This window comes from Notamacropus eugenii, chromosome 2 (assembly GCF_028372415.1).
Source record: "Notamacropus eugenii isolate mMacEug1 chromosome 2, mMacEug1.pri_v2, whole genome shotgun sequence".
Taxonomy (NCBI): domain Eukaryota; kingdom Metazoa; phylum Chordata; class Mammalia; order Diprotodontia; family Macropodidae; genus Notamacropus; species Notamacropus eugenii.
In genome coordinates this window covers 452,266,837-452,284,399 of record NC_092873.1, presented here as the reverse complement: position 1 = coordinate 452,284,399, position 17,563 = coordinate 452,266,837, and the positions used below count along the sequence as shown (strand labels likewise).

The 17,563-nt window shown below is 35.7% G+C and overlaps 1 long non-coding RNA gene across 2 annotated transcripts in view; it reads right to left on the bottom strand.

Moving 5' to 3' along the window:
- LOC140529584 (uncharacterized) overlaps positions 1 to 17,563 on the bottom strand; it is a 244,176-nt gene that overhangs the window by 77,954 nt on the left and 148,659 nt on the right. Inside the window, exon 3 of one of the 2 annotated variants that reach the window (XR_011975599.1) lies at positions 5,236 to 9,488. The exons of the other annotated variant lie outside the window; for it this stretch is intronic. This is a non-coding gene — a long non-coding RNA (uncharacterized lncRNA). Of the gene's footprint in view, positions 1 to 5,235; positions 9,489 to 17,563 lie in introns of those variants that run through there. 2 annotated transcript variants of the gene reach the window in all.

Sequence of the window (17,563 nt, the reverse complement as noted above, 5' to 3'; positions counted from 1 at the left end):
AATCCATAAGAGAGTGATGAGGGCCCAAACTGAGGTCATGACTCAGAAAGATGCAGATTAGAGAGATGTTGTAGAAGTGATGTCTGCACAGTTTGGCAAATAATTGGATATGTGGAACAAGAAAAGTAAGGAATCAAGGATAATAGTGAGGTCAAGAACCTGGGTGAGAGGAAGGACATATACACTCTAAAAATAGAGAAATTCAGAAGAGGGATGAATGGAAAATGGGGTAGGTGTATTGATAATGCATTTTTGTTTATTGTTAATGTAATTTTGCTTCTTAATGAGAAGATCTTTCCCATCCATTAATAGGTCAATATGACCTGCTTAAATAACATGGAAGCCTAAATCACATAAATCTAAATCACATGGAAAAGAAAGGGGTAGAACAGGAAGGGAGGAGCAGGAAGGATAGAACAGGAAGAGACAGAGCTAGAGCAGAGCAGAGAGGAAATTAGAGAGCAATCAAAGCTTGGAAAGGCAGCTGGCTAGCATGAGTGAGAGAGTTTGTTTGTGATTTGATTAAGGGAGATGGTTTGTGGGAAGCCTAATAGAGGAAAGACTTGGGGATGGTGTTGCCCTCTGCATTGTTAATGTGTATAGATTTCTTTGTTACTATTGTGGAACTGGTTTTCTGGTGTTAGGATTTGGTTTTCTGGTGTCTGACTAAATATTTTATTTCTGTCTTTCATGTCTATTGGAGAGTCTGTTGTATTTCATGATTCAGAATTGTGCTGGCATATTCATGGCTGCTGTCAGCGCTGTGAATATCATGTTGGCACTATATTAGGGCATGTAACATGCTCTGTTTTGGACATGTGTTTGAGATAGCTCTGAGCTATCCAGTTTGAAATGTCCAGTAGTTAGTACATAGTGGGTGCCTTATAAATGCTTGATGATTGATTGACTCTAAAGAGTTGAACAGAACATATCAGTATGGATATAGAAATCTTTGAATTATCTGTTTAGAGGTGATAATTGAATCTATGGGAACTAAAAAGGTCACCAAATGTGAGAGTGTACTGAAAAGAAAGATAAATGGACCCAGGAGAGATTGTGAGGGAATATCCACAGTTATGGGATATAATATGGATGCCAAACATAAAACAAAATTAAAAGAATCACAAGCAAAAAAGAATAATGCCAAATAAATTCAGAAAAAAAAATAGTTTATCCAAGAGCAGAGTGTGTTTAGCAGGGCCAATCCTGACAAAATGTGAGGAAACAATGAAGACTAAGACATTATAAATTTTGAGGATTAAGGGATTCTTCATAAGTTTAGAGAGGACATTAGTTGAGTGAAAAAGTTTGAAAAATGATTGAAAGAAGGTGAATAAGTAACAAGCATTGATAGCTTTTCCAAGAGTTTGACTGGGAAAAAGAGGAATAACTTGAGGGCCTCACAAAGTCTTTTGAAGGTTTTATTTTTTAATGGAAGTGAGAGACTTGAGCATTTATATAGGCAACAATGAAGGAACCAGGAGATAGGAATGAATGAAGAGTAGAGAGAGAGGATGACTTGGCATCAATTTTTAGAAAATGTGAGGTAATAGGTCAAGGATATATGTAGACAGGCTAAACATAGCAAGATGTACTGCCTCTTTATGAGAGACAGATATAAAGGATAAATATAACGGCTAAATACAGTGTGCTACATGAGTATAGTGAATATTTCTATACCAAAAGGGGATGAATATAAAGAATTCAGAAAATATGGAAAGGCATATATGATCAGATTCAGAGCACATTAATTGCGTAACGTGAACAAGGAACCAAGGCACATAATTACTACTAACATGTGAAAAGAACAAAAAAAAACCACATAAAAGTAAATGCTGCATAATTTTAATGACCATCGTCAGAGAAGAATTAAGAAAAACCATCTCTTTTCATTGGGGAAATTCGTATTATGTATGTAGAACAATGTTTTTACTTTCAAAGTCTGCTCATTTTTCATTTGTTAGATTTTCTTCTCTCACTCTTTCTCTCTGTCTGTCTCTGTCTCTGTCTCCCTCCTTCCCTCCTTTCCCCTCTCTTCTTTCCTCTCCCCACCTCCTCCCAGTAGAAGTAGGTGGAGCATGGCTTTCTATCTTTCACTTGGTTCCTTATTACCAGAGCATCTATAGTCCTTAGACAAACCCAAGCCCAAGCTTTGGCTGCCTCCTGTTTATTTCTTTCCCAAAGTAGGTAAAGCAACAATCCTGAGACCTCCATTTCCAGGTAGTGATCTTGTGAGTTCTCAAATGTATAAAGGTTATGGAAAAGATTATTCATGTCTTAGTAATAGTAATATCTAATGGCAATATTTGCAGGGGGAATAGAGATGTATACTGTGGAGAGACAGATGCAGAACAATAGTTCTTAAAGATTCTTTAAAAAGGGCACTGATTTTGAAAGCCCAAAAGAGAATTATGGCTAACAGGCATTCCATGAGAATGCTGTGAAATGAGAAAGGACTCTGAGTACCAGGAATACTCCCAGTACCTCTTTATGGTACATATTCCCTATATGTGTGCCTCGCTGTGTCAGTAAGCACCCCAACATACACAGGGCAGGGGCTGCTATCACAAGTTCTTAGATCTGTATTTATAAAAGGAAAGGCAACTTTTGAAAGGCCAACAATCACTTTAATTACATTCAACATATAGGTACCAACTGACAGGCTTCCAATTGTCTGACCATTACATGCATACATACATACATACATACATAGTTACCAGAGAGAGAAGCACCAACATCTGGGTTTTCAAAGCATGGAAGTTGCTTAGTGGTTTCCCAGAGTCTCATTTGGCTCATAAACCTTCTTCCAAAACTAAGCCTCAAAGCAAAACCTTTTCTCAGAGTATATGTTCTCTTTTCAGAGCCAGAAGGCAAGAACTCTCATGACCCACTGCCTCACTGGCAACCAGCAAAAGGCGTGGGCCTTCATGTGAAACAAGCCTCCCCTAATCAAGCCTCCTTCAATAGCCCCACCAGAGGCCTATTAATGGGTGGGGAAGATTTTTAATTCCCATTACACTGAGTACCTTTGAAACATTTTTTTTTTTTACTTTTTTAAAAATTTAGTATTTTGTTGTTTCTGATTTACATGTAAAATAACTTTCAACATTCATTTTAAAAATTGAGTTTCAAATTCTCCCCCTTCCTCCTCCATCATTGAGAAGGTTTGATATAGGTTATACATGTGGTCATGCAAAGCATATTTCCATATTAGTTCACGTTGTAAAAGAAAACATAGATGAAAATAAAAACCCAAGAAAAATTAAGTAAAAATATGCTTTGATCTACATTCAGATTGCATGAGTTCTTTCTCTGGGGATAGACAGCATTTTTCATCATAAGTTCTTCAGAATTGTCTTAGATCATTGTATTGATAAGAAGAGCTAAGTCCTTCACAACTCATGACCTTACAATAGTGCTGTTACTATGTGCAGTGTTCTCCTGGTTCTGTTTACTTCACTGGGTATCCTATATAAATCTCTCCAAGTTTTCCTGACAACACCTAGCTCATCATTTCTTAGAGCACAATAATATTCCATCACAACCATATACCCCAAATTATTTAGCCATTTCCTAATTGATTTCTCAATTTCCAATTCTTTGCCACCAGAGAAGATCTGCTATAACCATTTGGGCATAGTTCCAGTTGTTTTTCTATATAATGACTGAATCAGTTCACAACTTCACTGGTGGTACACTAGTGATTCAATTTTCCCACATCCTCTCCAACATTTGTCATTTTCCTTTTCTGTCCTGGTAGTCAATCTAATAGATGTGATGGAGTGCCTCAGAAGTGTTTTAACTTGCATTTCTCCAATCAATAGCAATTTAGAGCATTTTTATTATGTCAATAGATAGCTTTGGTTACTTTATCAGAAAACTATTTTAAAATTATTTTATCAAATTTTAAAATTATTTCTAAATTTATTAATATTTTAAAATTATTTTATTTTAAAATTATTTTAAAATTTTAAAATTATTTTGTCTTAAAATTATTTATCAAATGGGGAATGGCTCTTATTTATATAAATTTGGCTCATTTCTCTACATATTTGAAAGATAAGTTCTTTATCAGAGATATTTATTTTAATTATTTTCACAATTAAAATTGCTAATTGTATTTCTTTCTCTCATAATTACCCCCTGTTTATTATATTCTCTCTCTTTTTGCCATGTTCCTACTCAAAAATATTTTGGTCCTGACTACTGCCTCCCCCAATCCACCCTCCCTTCTTTGAGTTACCTCTCTTCTCTTATCCCCTTTCCCTCCTACCTTCCTGTAGTGTAAGAAATGTTTCTATACCCATGTGAGTATGTATGTTATTTCCTATTTGAGCCAATTCCGATAAGTCAGGTTCAAGCACTCATCACTACTTCCCTCATCTTCCCCTCCAATGTAAAAGCTCATTCTTGCTTCTTTTATGTGAGATGATTTACCCCATTGTACCTTGCCCTTTCTTTTTCTCCCAGTACATTCCCCCTTTATCGCTCTTTAATTTAATTTGTAGGTATCATCCCTTTTGTATTCAACTCACACTTGGGCTATCTATCTATCTTTATCTATCTATCTATCTATCTATCTATCTATCTATCTATCTATCTATCTATCTATCTATGATTCTATCTATCTATGTATCTATCTATCTATCTATGTATCTATCTATCTACCTATCTATCTATCTATTATCTATCTATCCTTCTTCCAACTGCCCTAATAATGAGAAGGTTCTTATGAGTAAAAAGTACCATCTTCCCATGTAGGAATGTAAACAGTTTAACCTTATTAAATTTCTTATGATTCCCTTTCTTGTTTACCTGTTAATGCTTCTCTTGAATTTTACATTTGGAAGTCAAATTTTCTTATCAGCTTTGTTTTGTTTTTTATCACAAATACTTGAAAGTACTTTATTTCATTGAATGTCTATTATCTCCTGAAGGATTATTCTCAGTTTCTCAGATTAGATGTTTCTTATCCCTTTTCCTCCAGAATATCATATCACAAACCTTCTGATCATTTAATGCAGTAGTTGCTAAATCTTGTTTTATCCTGACTGGTGACTCCATGATGCTTGAATTGTTTCTTTCTAGATACCACAATTTTTTTCCTCTTCCTCTGAGAACTCTCCAATTTTACTATAATAGGTCTGGAATTTTTAATTTTGGGATATCTTCCAGGAGGTCATTAGTGAATTCTTTACATTAATATTTTACCTTCTAATTCTAGAATATCAAGGCAGTTTTCCTTGAAAATTTCTTGAAAGATGATGAGACTTTTTTTTAATCATGGCTTTCAAAAAATCCCAGTAATTTTTAAATATCTCTCTTCTATCTATTTTTCAGGTTGGTTGTTTTTCCAATGAGATACTTCACATTGTCTTCTATTTTTTCATTCTTTTCATTTTGTTTTATTGTCTTTTGATGTCTCATAGAGTCATTAACTTTCACTTCCTCAATTCTAATTTTTTTTTTTGGGTGAGAAAATTAGTTTATTTTTCAGAGCATTCACACATAACAATGAGCAGAACTTATATTACAATTAGTTGGTTTACATTAAAACTGTTTTCTTGTAGATGTTTTACATCAGATAAGAAAGTCAATAATAACAGAAAAAACCTCCAGCATATTTTAAATTTCATTAGATGTTAACATTACTGATGATCTCCTTAAAAATATAGCTATCTAATAATCGAAAATATCAGCAAAGATTTTCATTAATCACAGGTTTTTAAAAAAACCCAATTTCCAAATTAATAAGCTTGCTTGTAGTATCTGGAATAAAAGTATAAAGATATCCAGTTTTGACTTCTGATGCTTAAGGATCAAATATGATTTTATGAATTGTAAAACACTGCCTAATCCTAAGGAAGAAAATTTCTTTGGCCTATACTTAGTGACAAATGAAAATTCAGCCAGCTGGTTTGGTAGATCCAGTATTTCTCTGCTAGGAATATGTAAGAAACAACAGCACCCTATTTAACTAAGCTAAAACCATATTAACTTTCTGTTTTAATTATCAAGTAATATGGACATAGAAATGAAATTTTCACTAGGACAAACTTGTTTTTTCAAGCTACATACAGGCAAAACAAAGTGAACAGTAGTATTTTAAACAATGAAGTTTTTACTCTTTAAGGCCAAATGGTCTACATAGGGAACAAGAATTCCATTCCTATTACAGTCTGGAGTTCATCTGAGTCATCAACCTTTCCAACTGGCTTGCTAGAGCCGTGTTACCTTTAACCTTCAAATTCCCTGACATGAATGCCGTTGTTGGCTTTAGTTTTCCCGAAAACATTTTCACAAAATCACTAGTGGTCATGGTCATGACCATATCTACCAGTTCACTAGGCTGTCCATATCCAGCATTCCCACCATTGTTTTTAAGATCAAGGTACCAAGTTCCACAATCTTCACCAGAGAGTTCAAACAGATAAATTGCCTGAGTAGCTTTCACAATCTCTTCACTGAGAGCTGTCTTAAGAATTTTAAACATTTCTTCAACTGCTCCAGCAGCTAATTTTCGATTGTTGTAGATAATGTTTCTAATCTTTTGCTGGTGGAGCTGCATTTTGTTGTTTTTCCACTTCCTTGGTAACAATTTCAGGGTATTTGTCCTCAAAGAAATCTGGTAATAAAAGGTGGCCTGGTTTAACTGCATAGATGTAATTTTTTTTCTGTTTCTTCATTTTCTAGCCTTTTCGTGACTTTTAACTCTTTGTTAAAGTGGGGCTCTGTTTTCAGGGTGAAGGACTCATTGTCCCAAATTTCAGGGGTTTTTGTGCATCTGTTTTTAGAGATACTTCTAGGGACTTATAAGTTTTCAGTTCTTCCAAAGTAATATAAGCTAAGGAGAGGTACGTATATTACTCTCCTACCCTGTGCTCTGGTGTGCGAGTGATCACAAGCACTGTTTTCTGCTCTGGACTGTGATGACAGTCTCTGCTCCCCTGACACTGCAATCTCTAGCAGACTAGTGCTCTTTCTCACCCTGGGACTGCTGCTCTCCACTGAAACCTGGATCTGACTATGGGTGAAACAATAGAGTCCTGCCCCCAGTGCAAGCAAAGAGACCCTTGTAATCACCTTCTGACTAATTGTTCAATCCACTTACTGTCTGTGGGCTGAGAGTTCCAGAAGCAGGTGCTGCTGCTGTTGATTCAGTGGCTCCTGAGGCCTGCTCCTGGTTTTGCTGGGTTTGGGGCTATGCTGGTTCAGCCTGCACTAGACTGATACAGTCTTACCTTGGTGTGAAAAGCCTTTCCTGTTTTTTCAATCGTTTGGTTTTGTTTTGTGATTCTCCTCAGATCCCTACCCTCTGGGTTCTAGAATATCAAGTTAGTTTTCCGTGATAATTTCTTGAAAGACGATGTCTAGGCTCTTTTTTTGATCATGGCTTTCAGGTAGTCCCATAATTTTTAAATTGCCTCTCCTGGATCTATTTTCTAGGTCAGTTGCTTTTCCAATGAGATATTACACATTATCTTCCATTTTTTCATTCATTTGGTTTTGTTTTGTGATTTCTCAAAAAGTCATTAGCCTCCATATGTTCCATTCCAATTTTTAAAGAACCATTTTCTTCAGTGAGCTTTTGAACCTCCTTTTCTATTTGACTAATTCTGCTTTTTAAAGCATTCTTCGCCTCATTGGCTTTTTGAACCACTTTTGCCAACTGAGTTAGACTATTTTTAAAGGTGTTGCTTTCTCCAGCATTTTTTGGGTCTCCTTTAGCAAGGTGTTGACCTGCTTTTCATGATTTTCTTGCATCTCATTTCTCTTCCCAATTTTTCCTCCACCTCTCTTACTTGATTTTCAAAATCCTTTTTGAGCTGTTCCATGGCCTGACACTACTGAATATTTATTTTGGATGTTTGGGATACAGAAGCCTTCACTTTTATGTCTTTCCCTGATGGTAAAGGGATCTAAAGGGATGGGGGAAGATATCTGTTCACCAGGAAAGTAACTTTCTATAGTCTTATTTATTTGGACATTTTCCCAACCAATCACTTGACTTTTTAGTCCTTTGTCAAGAATAGGGTATACTCCAGGGGTCTGTAAGATCTCAGTTCCTCCAAGGAGGTACAGTCAAGTGGGTCTGGGAGTAGGAAGAGATTTTTGTGTCCAGAATCTTAGCAGAGTTTCCTCTTCATAACCATCTTGCCTCCAGTTCCACCAAGTCAGCACTGGGGGCTGAAATTCAGATAAGCTGCATGGGCAGGGGCGCCATTCAATGTGAGATAAAGATCAGCTGCCTCAGGCCCTCTACACAGGGATGAGGTAAGAATCAGCTGCTCAGTGCCCCCAGGGGTTTTAGTATGCAACAATGGATGCGGGCTGCTATGGGGGATGCCACGGGAACTGCTGTCGCCTGCCCAGTGTGGCCTCTGTGACCTCTATCTGAGGCTGGAGCTATGGGAAGGCCCTTCTCCCTTCTCAGCCAGCTGAAAAAACCCTGTCACTGACCTTTGGTGCCTGTGGGTTGAGGGATCTGCGAACAGCTGCTACTGTGACTGGAGATTCTGCCCATCAGGCTTGTGTCCTCCTCCCAGAGCCACCATGCAGCTAAGGCTGGGCTGGGTTCTGCTCCATGTCCAGTGGGACAGATGTTTCCCCTCGGCCTTTTGTGTCACCATGGGCTGGAAATCTCTACTCCGTTGTTCTGTGGCTTCTGCTGCTCTAGAATTTGTTGAGAGTCTTTCTTTACAGGCATTTTATGGGCTATGGGGGGACAGCTAGCATATGTGTGTCTTTCTACTCTGCCATCTTGGCTCTGTGCCCTGAAAAATCTTTCCTGCCAAACTTCTAAGTTGTTTTGGGCTGGAAAATTGTTTCACCCTGTACTTTTACAGGTTCTGACACTTTAGAATTTGTTTAGGGCATTATTTAAAGGTCTTTAGAGGGATTTGGGGGACAGTTCAGGCCAGTTCTTGCCTTTTCTCCTTCAGCTTGGCCAGTCTGACCACTTTACCTTTGTACTTTGAATGTAGGACCAATTTCTCCATGAATGCTGTGTATATTTTTGTGAGAATGTGCTCTAGGCTATTGGGAGGAATAAGTGAGTTTCTAGAAGTTTTTATTAGTATTTTTCACATACAATAAATAAAGCCTATGTTACCTAGTTCTTAAATACATACATGTAATTTTCCCCTTCCCTTTCCTCTTCTATTTCCTAACTTTTGATTTCTTGATTAGACTTGCAAGAATCTAGTCAATAATTTTCTTTTAAATCCTTTTTAGCTCTATTCTTTCTCTGACCAGGAGCCTCTCATTCCCATATTTTAACCCAAGGTCCAAAAATCTGAATTGTACTTATTCACTGTGTTTTTAATGAGCTGTTAGCTTCCCAAATTTGTTCCTCTTATGAAATTCTTGAATTAAATAGACAACAGTGATGAAAATAACCTTTATTCCCATTATGTCTTCAGTTTCTTCCATCAGATTTCATAGTTCTTAGCCAAGCTTTCTAGCTTTCTTCTGGCTGTTATTTCTGCCTATATAAAGCAACAGAAGAAGACAGATGTTATCTGTTTAGAGAAATCTTGTGAAGTACTCAGTTTCATTGTACATGTAGGCCCCAGAAACACCTCTATTTTTGTCATGAGGCTAACCTTTTCCAGGACTTTCTTGGCTTTAGAAATCCATCACAATTACTGATCTAGTATTCCTGTGAACATGTTCATTGCTCTCTCACCTACAAGTGCCTATAAATGTATATCCCCATTTCTTAGAGAAAAGACATGCTTTCATTTCACATTAACTCTCTCATCTTTAGGAAAAGTCTCATATATATTGCTTCTGCTCATTGTTCATCTTATTAACTATTCTGAGTCAATTCCCTTTACCCTTTTAATGCTATAGTGTCTTGTTCATTTATTTACTCCTCTGTGCATCCCTCAGTTTTTAATTTAATTTTAATTATATTTTACTCAATTGCATGTAAAAAAATTGAGCCCAAATTCTCTGCATCTCCCATCCCCACCTTGAGAAAGTAAGCAATTTGACATAGATTATGTATATTCATGAGTGCAAAATATTTTCATATTAGCAATGTAGCAGGAGAAACTACAATCCAAAAAAAACCCCATAAGAATAATGAAGAATTTTTAAAAAGCATATTTCATTCTGTATTCAAACTCTGTCAATTCTTGCTGTGGATATGGGTAATATATTTTTCATCATAAATCTTTCAGAATTGTTTTAGTTCATTGTATTATGGAGAATAGCCAAGTCATTCAGAGTTGATAATTATAAAATATTGTTAGTGTTTATGCTGTTTTCATGATTGTCCTCACATCAATTTTCATCAATTCATGTTATTTTTCCCCAGTATTTTTGAAAGCATCCTGCACATCATTTCCTATAACACAGTAATACTCCATGATAATCACATATATCACAACTTGGTTGGCTACAGTTTGAGATATGGTTCTATTAAGCCATCTTCCTTCACATGTCTTTATTCAGTGACTCACTTGCTATTCTTAACCTTTTGTTCTTCCAGATGAATTTTGTTATTTTTCTAACTGAAATAATTTGCATAGTTTTTTTAACTGGTATGGAACAAAATAAATAAATTAGGTAGAGTTGTCATTTTTGTTATATTGGCTCAGCCTACCCATGAGCAATTAATATTTCTCAAATTGTTTAGATCTGACTTTATGTGAAAAATGTTTTATAATTGTGTTCATCCAGTTCCTGGGTTGTCCTTGGCAGGTAGACTTTGAAATATTTTATATTTTCTGCAGTTATTTTAAATGGGATTTTTATTTTGATCTCTTGTGGCTGGACGTTATTGCTAGTACATAGAAAGGCTAATGATTTATGTAGGCTTATTTTATATCCTACAACTTTGCTTAAACTGTTTATTATTTGAAGTAGGTTTTAGTTAATTCTCTGGAATTCTTCAAATATATCATCCTCCCATCTGCAAAAGAATGATAATTGTGTTTTCTCATTGCCCAATCTAATTCGTTCCATTTTCTTTTCTTCTCTCATCGCTATAGCTATCATTTCTAGAACACTATAGAATAATGAAAGTACTAATGGACATCCTTGCTTTAAGATCTTAGATCCCTGATCTTATAGCAATGGGTTCTAGCTTATCACCACTGCAGCTAATCCTTGTTGATGGTTTTAGATACATACTATTTATTATTTTACTTTTCTTGAGAGATCTTGCTCATTTTATTTTTTAAATTATTTTATTTGTTTTCAGTGTTATACAATCACTTCCATATGACTTAGATTTTCCCCCTTCCTTCCCCCATTTACTCTTCTTTCCCTTCCCTATTTACTCTCCTCTCCCTCCCTGAGATGGCACACAATTTTATATATGTTCTATATATACATTCCTATTAATTGCAATTTCACCTTAGTCATGTTGCATAGAAGAATTAAAATGAACAGGAGAAATCACAAAACAAACCAAAGTATAAAACAAAAGAAAATGATGGCTGCATTCTGCAGTCGAGTTCCATAGTTCTTTCTCTGGACGTGGAAGGTATTTTGCCTTAAGAAATCATTGGGAAATTCTTAAGTCTTTGCATGGCAATGAAGTTCTAAGTCTATGAGGAAAATATCCTCACACACTGCAACTGTTGCTGTGTAAAAAGTTCTCCTGCTTCTGTTCCTTTTGCTCAGCATCAGTTCATATAAATCTTTGCAGGCCTCTCTAAAGTCTTCCTGTTCATCATTGCTTATAGCACAATAGTATTCCATTACATTCATATACCACAATTTATTCAGCCATTCACCAATTGATGAGCATCCCTTTGATTTCCAGTTTTGGGCCACCACAAAGAGTACTGCTATATTTTTGTACATATGGGACCCTTTCCCATTCTTATGATTTCTTGGGGATACATTCCTAGAAAAAGTATTGCTGGGTGAAAGGGCATGCACATGTTTGTAGCCCTTTGGGAATAGTTTCAAATTGCTCTCCAGAATGGTTGGATCAGCTCACAGCTCAACCAACAATGAATTAGTGTTCCAACTCCCCACATCTCCAACATTTATCATGATCCTGTTTTGTCATATTAGCCAATTTGATAGGTGTGATATGGTATCTTAGAGTTATATTGATTTGCATCTCTCTACTCAGTAGTGATTTAGAGCATTTTTTTATATGACTATAGATAGCTTTGAATTCCTCCTCTAAAAACTGTTCATATCCTTTGACCATTTTCCAGTTGGGGAATGACTTGTATACTTGTACATTTGACTCAGTTTTCTATATATTTTAGAAATGAGGCTTTTATCACAGACACTAGTTATAAAAATTCTTTCCAAGTTTTCTGCTTCCTTCCTAATCTTGGTTGCATTGCATTGGTTTGTGCAAAAACTTTTTGATTTAATGCAATCAAAATTATCCATTTTATACTTCTTAATGTTTTTCTATTTCCTGCTTAGTCAAAATTCTTCCCTTCTCCATAAATCTGATAAACACACTATTCCTTGCTCCACTAATTTGTTTCTAACATCAATCTTTAGACCTAGACGATGTATTTGGACTTTATTCTTGTGTATGGTGTCAGGCATTGGTCTATGCCTAGTTTCTGCCACATTGTTATTCAGTTTTCTCAGCAATTTTTTGTCGAACAGTGACTTCTTTTCCCAGAAGCTGAGGTCCTTGGGTTTATCAATCACTGGATTGCTCTATTCCTTGACTGCTATATCTTGGGCACCTAACCTGTTTCACTGGTCAACCCTTCTGTTCCTTAGCCAGTACCAAGTGCTTTTGATAATTGCTGCTTTATAAAACAATTTGAGATATAGTAGAGCTAGACTACCTTCCCTAGTATTTCTTTTCATTAGTTACCTTGATATTCTGGACATTTTGTTCTTCAAGATGAATTTTGATATTATTTTTTCTTGCTCTACAAAATAATTATCTGATAGCTTAATTGGTATGGCACTGAATAAGTACAGTAATTTAGCTACAATTGTCATTTTTATTGTATTGACTTGGCCCACCTACGAGCAACTGATGTTTTTCCACTTACTTAGATCTGACTTTATTTGTCCAAAAAGTGTTTTGTAATTGTGTTCGTATAGTCCCTGAGTATATTTTGGCAGGTAGACTCCCAAATATTTTATACTGTCTACCATAGCTTTAAATGAGATTTCTCTTTCAATCTCTTGCTGTTGGACTTTAATAGTAATATATAGAAATGAAGATTTGTGTGAGTTTATTTTGTAATCTGGCACTTTGACAAGTTGTTTAATATTTCAAGTAGCTTTTTACTTGATTATCTGAGATTCTCTAAGTATATCATCATGTCATCTGCAAAGAGTGATAACTTAGTTTCTTCTTTGCCTGTTCTAATTCTTTCCATTTCTTTTTTGTCTATTCTTGCTGCAGCTAACATTTCTAGTACCATATTGAATAATAGTGGTGATAATGGGCATATTTTTTTACCACTGATCTTATTAGAAATACATCCAGCTTATCTACATTGCATGTAATGCTTGCTAAAGGTTTTAGGTAGATGCTGCTTATTATTTTATGGAAAGTTCCATTTATTGCTATACTCTCCAGTGTTTTCAATAAGAATGGGTGTTGAAGTTTGTCTAAAGCTTGTTTTGGTTTCTGTTAGTTTTGTTGTTGATATGATCAATACTGTTAACAGTTTTCCTAATATTGAAACTGCCCTGCATTCCTGGTATAAATCCTACCTGATCATGATGTATTATTCTCATGAAAATTTGCTGTATTCTTTTTTGCTAAAATCTTATTTAAAATTTTTGCATCTATAATTTCCTTTCTCTGTTTTGTCTCTTCCTGGTTTAGGTATCAAAACCATATTTGCATCCTAAAGAGAATTTCAGAGGACTCTTTCTTCTCCAATTTTTTTCCCAAATAGTCTAAATAGCATTGGAATTAACAGTAATTTGAATGTTTGATAGAATTCACTTGTGAATCCATCTGGCCCTGGAGATTTTTTCCTAGGGAATTCATTGATGGTTTGTTCAATTTCTTTTTCTTAGATGGTGTTTTTAAGTATTCAACTTCTTCTTCTGTTAGTCTGGGCAATTTATATCTTTTAAAACAATCATCCATCTCATTTCGATTGTCAAATTTATAGGCATAGAGTTGGGCAAACTCATTTTTTATTTTTGTTTTAATTTCCTCCTCATTGGAGCTGAGATCATCCTTTTCATTTTTGATATTGGTAATTTGATTTTCTTCTTTCTTTTTTTAAATCAAATTGACCAAAGGTTTATCAATTTTAATGATTTTTTCATAAAACCAAATCCTAGTTTTATTTATTAGTTCAATAGTTTTCTTAATTTCAATTTTTTTAATCTCTCCTTTGATTTTCAGTATTTCTAATTTGGTATTTACTTGAGGATTTTCAATTTCAGCTTTTTCAGCTGCCCGAGCAATTTTTTGATCTCTTCTTTCTCTATTTTATCCATGTAGGCACTCAAAGACATAAAACTTCCCCTGAGAACTGCTTTTGAAATATCCTATAAGATTTTGTAGGTTGTCCAATTATTATCATTCTTTTGAATGAAATTGTTGATTGTTTATATAATTTGTTGTTCAACCCACTCATTCTTTAGGATTAGATTGCTTAGTTTCCAATTAGTTTTTGATTTATGTTTCCATGGATTTTGATTACACATAAGTTCTACTGCATTATGATTTGAGAAGGATGTATTGACTATCTCTGCCTTTCTGCACTGGATTGTGAAGTTTTTATTTCCCAGTACATGTCAATTTTTGTATATGTGCTATGTACTGCTGATAAAAAGGTGTATTCCTTTCTATCTCCATTAAATTTTCTTCAGAGATCTATCATATTTACCTTATCCAGAGTTCTATTCACCTCCTTAACTTCTTTCTTGTTTATTTTGAGGTTAGATTTATCAAGTTCAGAGAAGGAGAGGTTGAGGTCCTCCACCAGTATATATTTTTTTGTCTATTTCTTCCTGTAACTCCCTTAACTTCCCTTCTAAGAATTTGGATGCTATACCACTTGGAGTATTTATGTTTAGTAACGAATTGTTTGGTCCTTGTCTATGGTACCTTCCTTGCTTCTTTTGATTAGATCTATTTCTGTTTTTGTTTTGTCTGAGGTTAGGATTGCTACCACTACTTTTTTTACAGAAACTGAAGCACAATAAATTGTGCTCCAACCTTTTACCTTTACCCTATGTGTATCTCCCAGTTTCAAATGTGTTTCTTGTAAACAACATATTGTTGGATTATAGTTTTAATCCATTCTGCTGCCCATCTCTGTTTTATGGGAGAGTTGATTTCATTCACATTCACAGTTGTGATTACAATTTGTGCCTTTCCCTCCATCCCCTTCCCCATATTTATTCTTTTATATCTCCCTTCTCCCTTCACCTCCACAATAGTTTTAATTTTTGACCATTGCTTCCCTCAGTCTTCTGTCCCTTCTTTCAGCCCCCCTCTCTTTTAATTCCCTTTTCCCTTACTACTTCTTCCCACCCTTTCAGCCTCCCCTCCCTTTTCTTTCCCCCTTCCCTTCCTACTCCCTGTAGAGCTAGTTGTATTTCTATCCTAACTAAGTTTGTTGTACCCCCCTTGAATCCAATCAGATGAGAGTATCTCTCAAACAATACTGAACTCTCTCCCGTCTTTCCCTCTACTATAATATATTTTTGTGCCTCTTCCTGTGATGGAATTTATTTTTTTCTGACTCCTCCTTTTCACATCTCCAATTCAAATCCCTTTGCATCCTAAAATCACATTTGATATCATCACATCATTTAATTTATATCCATTTCATCTATCTATGTATATCCCTTTTACATTTCATAATAGATATACAATTCTCAAAATTAACAAGTATCATCCTTCCTTACAGGCATGTAAACAGTTTGCCCATTTTGTGTAACAAGCTCGTTTTCCCCTCTGTTTCCCTTTTTATGCCTCTTTTGAGACATGCTTTTGAAGATCAAATTTTCTATTGAGTTCTGACCTTTTCTTCAGGAAGGTCTGAAAACCCCTTGTTTCATTGAATATCCATCTCCTTGCCTGAAATACGTTCAACTTTGCTGGGTAATTAATCCTTGGTTGTAGTCCCAGCTCCTTTGCCTTATGGAATATCATATTCCAATTCCTTTGATCTTTTAATGTGGAAGCTGCAACGTCCTGTGTGATTCTTATTGTAGCTCCTCTATATTTGAATTGTTTCTTTCTGGCTGCCTGCAGTACTTTCTCCTTCCCTTGATAGTTCTGGAATTTGATAAAGACCTTCCTTGATGTTTTTAGTTTAGGGTCCCTTTCAGGAGGTAAAAGGTGGATTCTTTTGATGACTATTTTGCCCTCTGAGTCTAGGACTTCTGGGCAATTTTCCTTGATGATTTCTTGGATGATGTTTTCCAGGCTCTTTTTTTCATCATGACTTTCTGGTAGACCATTAATTCTTAGATTTTCTCTCCTGCATCTATTTTCCTGTTCAGTTGTTTTTACAATTAGATACTTTACATTTTCTTCTGTCTTTTCATTCTTTAGATTCTATTTCACTGATTCTTGATGTCTCATAGATTCATTAGTTTCTACTTGCTGATTCTATTTTTTGTGAAATTGTTTTCTTCAGCTATCTTTTGCATCTCCTTTTTCATCTGTCTGATTGTTCCTTTTAAGGAATTATTTTCACCAGTTAGGTTTTGTACTTCTTTTTGCATTTGTCCAATTTTCCTTTTTTAAGGAGTTGTTCCCTTCAGTGAATCCTTTTTTCATATTTTTAAAATCCTTGGCCAGTTTTTCTTCTATTTCTCTAATTTGGGTTTTAAATCCTTCCAGAGGTCTTCAAGGAAGGCTCTTTGTGCTTCAGATCAGTTCATATTCCTTTCTGAAGTTTCAGATGGGAGTACAGTCTCAATTCTGACCTATTTGCTATTTGTGTTTTGGTCCTTGTCTGCATAGAAAGATTCTATGGTTTTTTCTTTTCTGCTTTGCTTCTTACTGATGATAATAAACTTTTTCCTGGCTTTTAAAGTAGACCTCTGTGTCTTTGACACAGGGAGCACTGTCCCACAGTTCTTGTGCTTTAAACTTTAGGCTTTGTGTGTTGTGGCCTCTGGTTCTTTCAGCTAGAAAGTAAAATGCTGTAGTTTACCTGGTGCTGATCTGGCTGATGTTTGAAAGCAAAGGTCAGGTGAGGTCTTTTTTGGTTTATCCCACAGTTATCTTGGAGTTAGCTAGTTATGTGTGGGGGAAGGGTGGTCTGGACACAGGGGGCTCCTCTGCTCAGCTAAAGAATAGCAAGCTCAGCTGTCTGTGTTAGTGTCTTCCTGATGCCACTGGGATGCTAAGGCATGCCTGGGGTCCTGATGTTGGCAGTTGCTGGCTTTACCCTCCTGGGGTTCAGAATCTTCTGTCAGTTTGTTGAGGTAGGCCTGTGTGGGACAGTTGTGAACCTGCACTGGCTGCCTTTGGCCACAGCAGGAAGAACCCTCCTTAGTGATCTTTCTAGCCTCATAGGCTGAGAGTCTGTTTACCACTTCTGCTGCTCCCACTGTTTCAGGGTTTTTCCCAGGGAGATATTATCTGGTCTACCACAGTCTAATCAAACTCTAACTATGACTC